Consider the following 11,126-nt stretch of genomic DNA (forward strand, 5'->3'; position numbering starts at 1 on the left):
GAGGGCCCAAATAATACAATCAGAAATGAAAAAGAAGTTACAGCCAATACCGCAGAAATACAAACAGTCATAAAAGTCTACTACGAACAATTATGTGTCAACAGATTGGGAAATCTAGGGGAAAAATGGATTTATGCCTAGAAACACAATCTTTTAAGACTGAATCAGGAAAAAATAAAAAATCTGAAAGACTCATTACTAGCAATAAAATGAAATCAGTAACTTAAAAAAATCTCCCAAAAAACAAAAGTCCAGGACCAGAAGTCTTCACAGGAGAGTTCTACCAAACATTTAACGAAGAGTTAATACCTGTCCTTCTCAAACTATTCCAAAATATAGAAGAGGCTTGATGCTTTCAGACTCGTTCTGTGAGGCCAGAATTACTCTCATTCTAAAACCAAGGACGTTACAAAAAAGAAAATTATAGGCCAATATCCCTGATGAACATAGATGCAAAAATTCACATATACTTCCAAAAAATAATTTGGAAGGTATCATATTTTATCTATTTTACAAAAATGTGCTACCTTGTGAAAGAAAGCGTTTCCCTATGGAAGAAAAAAGAAAGCAGTGAACCTTTCCCCCACAAAATGCACACAGCCCACTCAGGAACGCGGACACAGCTTCAGAGTCGCTGGCTCTAGGTCAGGGGTCCTGCTCTGGAAAGGAGCCTGCTGGAGCGGGGGTGTCAATACCATGAATTTTTTGGCCCAGAAGATTGTCTTTCTGCAAAGAAAGGGGGGAAAGACAAGGGAAAGGAAGGAAAGCTAAGGGCACCAGGAGGAGAAGGCAGGAAAGACACAGCATAGTGTCTCTCTCTGTAGAGCAGAAATAAAAGTCCTAAATAAAACCCACTTGGCTTCCCGCAACTCAATGTTGACACGGTCCATGGGGAACAGCCCAGACACCACCGCTCTCCCCTGTGGGGACTCATGCCCAGGGTGCAGAAGGGCGTCTGCAATCAGGAAGGACTGCCCCGGCCCCACCTCCGGGGCCATCCATCCCTTTCTTCCAGACACCATCCTTTTCCCACGCTTCCCACGGGATTTTCTGCCTAAACGTTGGGCTGCACCATTGGCTTAGTTCTCGAGCATGTTATCCAGGTAGACGAGTCTGAGTAAGAGAAAGCCTGGTGGGGATGGGAAGACAAGCCTGATCCATGATGCTCAATGCCCTTCCCAGCCCTGCGCCCCGTGCAGCTGCGTGTGAGAGAGCAGAACAGCAGTGTGAGTGTGTGCAGGCGATCAGAGTGGGCGAGGGGCCGAGGCTTTCATCACCGAGGCCATGAGTTCCTGTTTATAAACATTGGCTCGCTGTTTATATATGTGGGACGAATGAACCACAAAACGTGACCCACAACTTCGGGCCCTCCGTTTGCACATCCTTCACACCACACACCCTTGCTCTCTCCACCTGAAAGCCACTGAGCAGAAAATGATGTCTCTGTGTCGGAACAGGAACCAACAGCAGGAACACGGTGAGGGCTGGGGGTGCGGGTGGCTGGAGAGACCCTCACGCCTGGTCTAACTCAGGGAAGAGATATCAGATGGGCAGGATCCATGACCCTGTTGGCTCACATTGAGCTGACCCTCTCTGCAGCCCTTGCTGCCCCCAAACTGCTGTGTGAAGTGCTGCACAGGACGGTGTGGGGGCGGGGGGACAGCTACATGTCAGCTCTCTGATGGAGGGGACAAGGCTTAAGGCATTACTCTTTTTTTTTTCTTTTTTTCTTTTGTTTGTTTGTTTTGGAAGGGAGATAGTTAGATTTTTGTTTTTTCAACAGAAGTACTGCGTGCTAAGCACACGCTCTACCACTGAGTTATGCTGCCCCCCTTTTTCTTTTTTTTTCTTTTTGTTGAAGTATAATTGATTTACAATGTTGTGTTAATTTCTGGTGTACAGCATACATGTATACATTCAGTTATACGTACACGTCCCTACATTCCTTTTCATATTCTTTTCTATTATAGGTCATTACAAGGTATTGAATATAGTTCCCTGTGCTGTACAGTAGGATCTTGTGTTCATCTATTTTATATATAGTAGTCAGTTTCTACAAATCCTGAACTCCCAATTTATCTCTCCCTCCTCCCCTTACCCCCCACCCCGTGATAACCTTCAGTTTGTTTTCTAGGTCTGTGAGTCTCTCTCTGTTTTGTAAATAAGTTCATTTTTGTCCTTCTTTTCTTTTCTTTTTTAGATTCCACATATGAGTGATACCGTGTGGCATTTATCTTTCTCTTCCTGGCTAACCTCATTTAGTACGGAGATCTCCATGAGTGTCTGTGTAAGGCATTACTCTTTCTAGACCTTTGTGAAGCCCCTGAAGACTTTGAGAGCCAAAGCAAATGCTCCTCCTGGGCAGGGAGCAAAGCGCTCGTTTGCAGGCAGAGCAGGCTCCAAGCGCGGCGGCCTCACGTCTATTCGTGCCCCCGCATTCGCCGACGGTGCCACTTAAGTACGGCTTCGTTTTGGGGCCAGACCCGCTGGTTCCCCCAAACTGGCTCTTACCCACCCCCCACCCCCCGCATGTTTTATATGGAGACCGGCCTCACACCCACCTCCGCAGATCTTGGCACGTTTGACCAAATAATCCCCCACCAGGGCTGCATCTCTAGCAATTTTTATCGATGTGACGCTTCTTACATGAAGGTCGTTTAACTGGGACATACTAAAAATAAGAAAACCCCACGGACATGGAGCCCTTCCCAGCCGGCAGGCTGGCGGCCGGGCGTTCGGCGGCACCGCCGCCCCGCCCCTCACGCAGCCCCCCCCCCCCCCCCCCGGGGATACGGTCGGACCACCTAGGAGACGGGAGCTTGGGGGGGGGGGGGGCCGAGCCGCCCGCGCGGGGTCGCGCGGTCAGCAGCGGGGCCAGGCCCGAGTGGGTCTGATTCCAGAGCTTTTCTTCTTACGCTCTCCTTTGTATTTTGTCACGAAAGTATCGTTTTCTGGAAGGTTCTAAGTCTTTCCTGCGTTCAGTCCTAGACCCAAGTGGCCGAGCAGCGCTGCCGTGGCGGAGGGCGCCCGGACGGCGCAGCGACCACCGGGAGCACAGAGAGTGCCGGGAGCACCGTGAGCGCGCCGGGAGCACCGAGAGCTCTGAGGGCGCCGGAAGCATCGGGAGCACAGAGAGCGCCGGGAGCGCGCCGCAAGCGGAAGCTGCTGCCGTGGTGCGGGCTCGGAACCTCAGAGCACCCCGCATCCCCGGCCGCCCGCACCCTCCCGGTGGGGCTGACGCCTGGCGGCCCTCAGGTTGGAGCGGGACTGCCGCCCTGAAAGGCTTCCAGCCAGCGCTTCCGCCCCCTCCCATCTTTCCTGCGCGTCTCCTTCCCTCCTCTCCTTTGTTAGTCCTGAAGGACATGGCTCTACCGGGTCACCTTGAGACACGTGCCCTTCTGCAACTATTTCCTCGTTTGGTTTGTGAAATGAGCAGAGTGCCCCCCACCAAGCCCCAGAGTGGCTGCATGAATTAAATAGGGTACGAAGGTGAGACCCACTAGCACACAGCAGGTGACCAGAAAATGTGGGTGACTTTGTCCTTCTCTCCTCCCTTTACATTTTCCTTCCCTTCTCTTGGCGGTGGACCATAATGGCAATGTTTTGCTCCCCAGAGTCTTCCAGTCACCTCTGCAGTGTGTGACCACCGATGGGGAGATTAACCGTAACCACCTTCCTTTTGTAACTAACGAATCTGGGCGCTAAACGTGGTGTGGCTGCTGACGGAACACACATGCAGTAAACAGGTAGCACATTTGACCTAGCTTCTAAAATAATTTTAGATTTTGAATTGGAGGGTCACCCCCGAGGCTCCATCTTCCTCCAGTGCTGCTGGGCAGGGCGATGAAGCAGTTTAACCCCGCAGGGAGCTGCCGCTGAAGTCGCCGTCGGCATCCCTGAAAAGAGTCCTTCTGGGCTGGATGGTAAAACTCTCGCTCATCCTGGCTGCATCCTGGGGAGACAGGCGGACCCTCAGCCCCTGTCCCCACAACTTGTCAGCCTCATCATTGGTGGCAGGAGTTCCGTGTCACAAAGACGACCACCCTGGGGCTTGGCCAGTCTCTGGAGACTGGGATGACCCAGGAGAAGGAGCAGAAAGAGGCTGAGACCCTGGGAGGTAGACAGGTGAGGGGCTCCAGGCGCCCAGCTGGGGAGGGTCCGGGCAGACCCCAGGTGACTTGAGGGGAAGAACTCTGGAAGGAGGGACGGTGGTGGTTTTGTTTGTGTCTTTGGATCATCCTCTGGACTCATAAGATGGCTCTTTCTGACCAAGGATGGAGCTTCCAGACCTTTCCAGCTGATCTGGGAACACCCCAACAGCAGGGACATAAGCATTTTGTAAACCATGTTCCCAAGAGCACATGGAAACGCGATTCCACGTTCCCCTGCGGGGCTCTCCCCATCACCAGGTTCCCGCTCCTGCTTGTGTGGCTGGGGAGTCAGGCAGGTGGGGGGGCAGGGGTGACCCACACACCTGGGTTCTCACCTCCCGAGGCTGAGGAACAGAAGCTCAGGAAGGACAGAGCTAGAGCTAAGAGAAGAAGGCTGTCCAGGCTCAGGTTAGGGATCCCAGGCCCAGGGAGAGCCTGCTCCCGGTCACTCGGCCCCCGTGTCCTGCTCCCTGAGTCCTATCCAGAGCTGCATGCACTAGTATCATCGGAAACACAGCCACGAAGGACCTACTGTACAGCACAGGGAACATATTCAATATCTTGCAATAACTTATAATGGAAAAGCATCTGAAAAATTACATGTATATGCACATACATATGACTGAATCACTTTGCTGTACACCTGAAACTAACACAACATCACAGATTAACTATACTTCAATGTTTAAAAAATGGTTATTAAAAAAGAAACACAACCGTGGCCAATTCTGTGCCCAGGGCTGGACGGAGAAATATAGAGAGAGGCCGCTGCCTGTGAAAGGCAGTCACCCCCAAAAGCAAACTCTCCAGGACCTGCAGCTCTCCAGGACACCCAGAGATTACAACGTCCCAGCCGCTCAGCGCCCCCAAATGCCCTCTCTCTTCCTGCCTCCTCCATGTCATTCTTTTGAAGCTCTGTTCCTTTTCTGTGAGCATCCCAGATCTTGCTCAGCTTCTCTCCCATTTCCCTTCCTTCCTTCCAAATGAGAAGCACATGTAAATGCTGAGGACTTATTTTTTAAAACCAGCAGGAAGCCAGGGTGCGGGCCTGGGAGGACCAGTGAGAGAGAAGGGGGTGGTGCATTATTGGGCTGGAACTCGATGTTCCAGCTCCAAGGGCGGGGGAGGGAGATGTGCTGGGCTTATAAGGTGAGGGCAGCGGGCATGTGGGGCTGGGGGTCTCTGCCTGTTCTCCGGCTCAGGGCACAGCAGTGCGGGCGGCTCAGAGGCTCCCCACACCTGCAGTTCAGACACTAGCTCCCGTCACTCAACATTCACCACCAGCTTGGGGATGTCTTTCATCATCCTCCTCCCCTCTTCATGGAAAATGTATGTGTGTATACACACTGTTGTGTGTGCACTCGTGTGTGTGTGTGTGTGTGTCCTTCCTTACAATGAAAACTTATCCTCCAAGGTAAAAAAAATAAAAACTATTAATTATGCTTTGGATTGACTTCACAGAGACCTTGGAGCATAATTTAACTGAAAACTATGCTCATGGTTCCAGTGCTATTATTCTTATTTGAATTTAACCCTAAGAATTTTCCAGCCTGTCGGCCAAACCACCACTTGGGCAAATTTACGGTTTTCAAAAGCTAAAATTGTTCCAGTCTTCCCCTACCTACGAGGAGAGATCTGGGGATTCTGGAGCCCAGGGGCGACGGTGTCCCTGCCCCCATGGCCCCGCCCATTTCCGTGGCTTCCTGACCCACGTGAGCCCACCAGGTGGGTGGGCTGCTCTAGAACATGTCAGCAGACCTGCCATCGAGTGCTCCTTGCTCCTTTCAGGGTGCCCCGGGCCATGACCCGTTCACAGAGCAAACCCACACCGTTATGCCACCCCTGCTGCTCCCCACAACTTCCTGGGGCAGATGGAGGGCTGCCATGTGCGGCCGACGACAAGAGTGATTCCCCCTTGCCCTCATTTGTAAGCCTCAGCCTGACACCTGGGGAAGAGAAAATGGTACCTGAAGGGAAACCCTGCCCAGCAATGGACTGAGCCGAGGATCCCAGATGCTGCCTCTTCTGTGACAACCACGCCATCAGGCTTCCCTCGGTTCCCCTGTTCCTCCAATGCATCCCTTCACTGCAGTGGAACATAATTCACTGTCTACACGTTAAGTACTCACATCCTAATTGATACACACGGCGAACCTATGCATATATATAGACTAGTGTGCACACACACACATGTATATAAAAAACAGATGGTGCATTCCAAGCCAGAGGGCCGCACACCCACACCCACCACACAACCGCAGTCCTTGCAGGGCTTCCCAGCCACGAGTGTCTCAATCAGCCACAGGCTCCCTGAGGTCCTCCCGGCCTCCCTAACTCAGCTCTGTGAATTTATAATTATATTTGCTGCATTACTTGGTATAGTCCATTGCGCTTAGGTGTCAACAAAAACAGAATTTTCACCTTGGGGAGGGAGGAGGGTCTAGCTCAGGGGTAGAGCACATGCTCAGCATGCACGAGGGCCTGGGTTCAATCCCCAGTCCCTCCATTATTACATAAATAAGCCTAATGACTTTCCCCCCATCTCTTTCCTTCTTTATCTTTAAAGTAAATAAACAAGTAAATAAACATATTACCCCATCCTCCGAAACAAAGACACAAACAAACAAAAACCCCAGAATTTTCACCTTGTGCTTCTGCACATCTGATAACTGAGAGAACTCTCCACAGGACAGATTCCGGCTCCGCGCAGGGCAAATTCTGCCCCTGCTTCCCAGCCTACCTGCTGCTGGACACGGATGCCGCAGGATCTCTTCACAGTGCAGTGTGACCCCAGGCACTGTACCCTCCCGTGACGACGCTGCGTGAGCCAGCCCAGGGGCCGGAAGGGGTATTCCTGGAAGCCACTTCCACACCAGAATGCACAGGCATCATCTAGTATACCCTGGAGAGGCCGCAGACTGCATCATGCCCGACTCGGGCCAAATTCAGGATCTCCCGAACATCATTTTCCTCTAGCCAGAGCCCCCGAAAGGCTCAAAGCCACTTCAACACCACAAGAAACTCATGAAACATGTGGAGGCAAAGCTGACTTGGAAAGAGACTAAAGTCTTAACTGATTCCTCTTGCTTCTGCAAATTTTACAAAACGTGTGCCCACGTGAAATGCTCCTTATGGTCCGTGGGAGGGACAGTGCAATGAGGAGCCCTGAGGTTAAACTTTATTAGCCTCACACTAAATCCACCTCTGAGAATAGGATTTGGCAACTGTCGATAACAGGGATAAAGGAAATCAAGTATCCTGGCTGAGAGGTAAAGCGTCGGGAAAGATGTGGAGCGCTCAGGACCGGGCGGCAAGCAGAAGTCCTTCTGAGGGAGAAAGTTGTGGACCAGAAGCAGAGAGAGTGCAGATCTGAAAGGCAGGTCGAGTGCAAACCCCAGAGGGTTGGGGTAAGACATCCCGATGTCACCCGTGCAGCAAGACGCCTGGAAGCTTTGCACGCCCAAGGCTTAAAGCCAAGAAACGGATTTGGGAAGGATGGACGGGTCAGGGAGACCAGCTCAGAGGCATCAGCTGCCGCATCCTGCATTTAGAATTCTTTGGGACAGACATTTGACAGAAACACACACTCCCTGACTCACTGGGCCTGGGCTGTGCGGATGCCACCTCTTGTCCTGACCCTGGAAACCCTCGGAGGGGACACGAGCCCTTTGCTCTGCTCTGGTCTGGCCTCGACGCAGGGTTGAGATCTCCGGAGCTGTGCTCCGCAGCCCACACGGTCCTCCCGGGTACCGACTCTCAGAAGCACGGTCCTGACTGGCCTCACCTCTGCAGGCCAGCGCCCTTTCTGCCAGTCCCCTGCGGCCAGGAGGCAGGAGGACATGAGGGCTCCGTTCCAGGAGGAAGTAGAGAGCTTCTTGGGACCAGCGTGGAGGGGACCAAGTGGAGAGACAGCCAACTTAGCATGTACACATCACAGCTTCTTTATCCAGTCATCTGTCGATGGACATTTAGGTCGCTTCTGTGTCTTGGCTATTGTCAGTAGTGCTGCTGTGAACATTGGGGTGCATGTGTCTTTTCGAATTAGAGATTTCTCCAGATACATGCCCAGGAGTGGAACTGCAGGATCTTAGGGTGAGTCTGATTTCAGTTTCTAAGGAATCTCTGTACTGTTCTCCACAGTGGCTGCACCAAACTGCATTCCCACCAGCAGCGTAAGAGGGTTCCCTTTCCTGCACACCCTCTCCAGCGGTTATCGTTCATGGACTTTTTGATGGTGGCCATTCTGACCAGTAGAGAGGTCCATTGCAAATGTCAGTCGGATTACATCACTCCTCTGATCAAAACTTCCGAAAGCTACTCATCGTAACTAGAAACCCCCCCAAATCCCCCAGAGTCGTCACCCTAGCATAGGAGACACCCCGCTGCCTGGCCTCCGGCCCCACCACTCACGCCCACTGCACATCTGACCTCAACTCCTCACACGTTGCTAAGCTTGTGCCTCGGAGCCTTCATCTGAGAAGGTACTTCCCACAACTGGTCACGCGGCCTGTTCCGAACGTCACCGGCTATGAGGGGTTCCCCCAGAGATCCCATTTAAGATAGCAGCCCTGTCTCCCAGTCTTGTAACCCAGCTTCACTCCTCTGCGCACACTCAGCGCCACCTGGTTACCAAAGGCGAGTTCGTGTGCCCACCGCACTGTGAGGCCAAACAAACTGAAACATTGGAGTTTGGAGCAGAGAAAGGTTTGCTGTAGGGCTGAGCAAGGAGGACGGGTGGCTCATACCCGAGAAAACCCCGAACTCCCCAAAGTGTGTCAGCAAAGGATATTTAAAGGCAGGTGAGGGAGGGGGTCTAGGGGTGCGTGATCAGCTCGTGCACAGTCCTGATTGGTTGACGTGGAGGTAACAGGACGGTCAACCCTATCACCCCCTGGGTGCCCAAAGGTCTGAGGCCACATTCTCTCCATCATCAAGTAGTTAATTTCTTCCTTTTGGCAGTGGTTTTCAGCATCTGAAAAACTTAGGAAATACACGAGATACTATTATCTGGGCCCTTCAGAGAGGGGCTGCGGCAGAGGCCATGGGGGAGGGGTCTGACCCTGGAAGGCCCCCCAGGGTCCTGCTGGGTCACAAGCTGACCTTGCATGACCTGACTGTCCGTCTCTCCTAGAGTGTAAGTTCCAGGTGAGCAGGGAGAGGTTTTGACGCTTGCTGTGTCCCTAGGGCATGGGAGGGCACCCCCCAAAGTGCTTCCACTCAAGAGGCATGTCAGCATGTCTGTCTGCAGGCCGGTTCCGTTCTGTGGACACGGGAAAGCAGAAAGGACCGAAATCCACTCCCATGGCACATGGGCAGACTCAGCACTTCAGGGTTCCCGGGGTCTGTGCTCAGTCACCCTTAACTTACAGAGTCAGAGGCAGCCCTGTCAGCAGGGTGGGACGTGCACAGAGAGGCGACTTTCAGCGCCATAGGAAGGCCTCAGGCGCACCGAGAGCTCCAACCACTAACTAACCTATCGCCATATCTTAAGTTTTACCATTAGTCATTCTTTTCTTTGTTTAGTCCTCTCACCAACCTTATGCTCGTTTGACTGATGAGAAACCTAGGCTTTCAGTCATCCAGCCAACATAGCAGGACTGGAGCTCTAGGGTCCATGTCCTCTCCACCAGATCAGGCCACCTCCCGAGGGCCCCCTGACCTCCCTTTGAATGCAGTTATTCTGGGATAGCTCTGTGCAGCCGCTCCCTAATACACTGTGGTCTGCAGAGCACTAAGACCACCAGATATGGAGTGGAGTGGATAGGTGCTTAAGGAGGGGCGGAGGGGGCCATGGCTGGAGAAGGAACATTTAAAAAACTTCCAAAAGTGCTCCTTGGTTACTTTGGGTCTGAAAAATCTTTGCTCTCAGGTCCAGAACTTTAGTGTAAACCTGGCATCGGAAAGTGGTAAATCCTGGCGACAAACTGTCCTCACAGAGAAGCACTTTGCACTTCTTGGAAAGAAACTGCAGCACTGAGTGCGGCCAGAAAAGGGGCATGATTCTTTCAGAACCTCGTCTCCCCTGTTCTAGTCACTTGAGCTTTCAAAACCGTCATTCAGTTCAGCTCTTCAGGAATGACCAGACAATATATTGTTCAAATAAGTGTGCTTCTGAGAATAAAAGGCGGTGTGAGTCTCAGGTACGCTAGGACAGCAGTGGGGACGAACTGCCCAGGCTGGCGGGACACAGTCCCCTAGCTGTCTCTTCTAACCATGAGGAGCTGAGTTATGATCTAGCATTTCAATGCACCAGATAAGGAGGTGAGATTCAGGCCCCCTGGAGGGCACAGCCTCTCTTTGCCACGGGTGTCCCTGCCTCCCCCTCCTCCGTCCTGTGCCCTCAGTCTAACTGATGCCTTTCCCTAAAGCTCTGCGTTTCCCTTTGAGGCTCTTGCATGCAATTTCAGCATCGGGGTGCTGGTGTCACCTACTCTCTCCTGACGCCCACAGGTTTTCCCGAGCCCTCCCCTTGAAGTGGCTCCAGGTCCTTCCACTCGCCCACCAGCAGTGAGTGTCTGATGGGGGAGCCGGGCCCTCCTGGTGTTGCCCTGGGTCCCTGACCACATGCTCTGGAAGCATCTTTTCAGTAGGGTCCTGCTGGTGGAGTTAGAAGTCCGTTCCCACGCCCAGAGGAGAGGCAGAGCGCACCAGAGCTGCAGAACGCAACTTTGCTGACATCAAAGCGAGAGTTCGCCGAGGCTCCGCATCTGCAAACGACCTAGACTTCCCTTTGTGCTCGCCCGGTGCGCAGAAGCAACAGGAGCAGGGCGGGGGGCGAGGGCGCCGAGACCAGCAGCTCTCTGCAGCTCGACAGCTCTGTCAACAGTGCTTGGACACCCCTGCAGCCCAGCACACAGTAGGTGCTCAGTAGACATCAGCTGAGTCACGGAATGATCGTCTCCGTGGACGGCGCTGAGCCTGCAGAGCTGGAGCCGGAGCAGCGGGCCAGGGACGAGGGCTTCGCAGCGAGTCCTG

General features: G+C 52.8%; 1 long non-coding RNA gene across 1 annotated transcript; it reads left to right on the plus strand.

Annotated features, from left to right (window-relative positions):
• The first annotated feature begins 528 nt into the window (after positions 1-528).
• LOC116667284 lies at positions 529-4,241 on the plus strand. The gene is made up of 3 exons (XR_004324129.1): positions 529-1,477; positions 2,201-2,287; positions 2,983-4,241. It is a non-coding gene; the product is annotated as an uncharacterized LOC116667284 (long non-coding RNA).
• The last annotated feature ends 6,885 nt before the right edge of the window (positions 4,242-11,126 follow it).

This window comes from Camelus ferus, chromosome 11 (assembly GCF_009834535.1).
Source record: "Camelus ferus isolate YT-003-E chromosome 11, BCGSAC_Cfer_1.0, whole genome shotgun sequence".
In the NCBI taxonomy this organism is placed as follows: Eukaryota; Metazoa; Chordata; class Mammalia; order Artiodactyla; family Camelidae; genus Camelus; species Camelus ferus.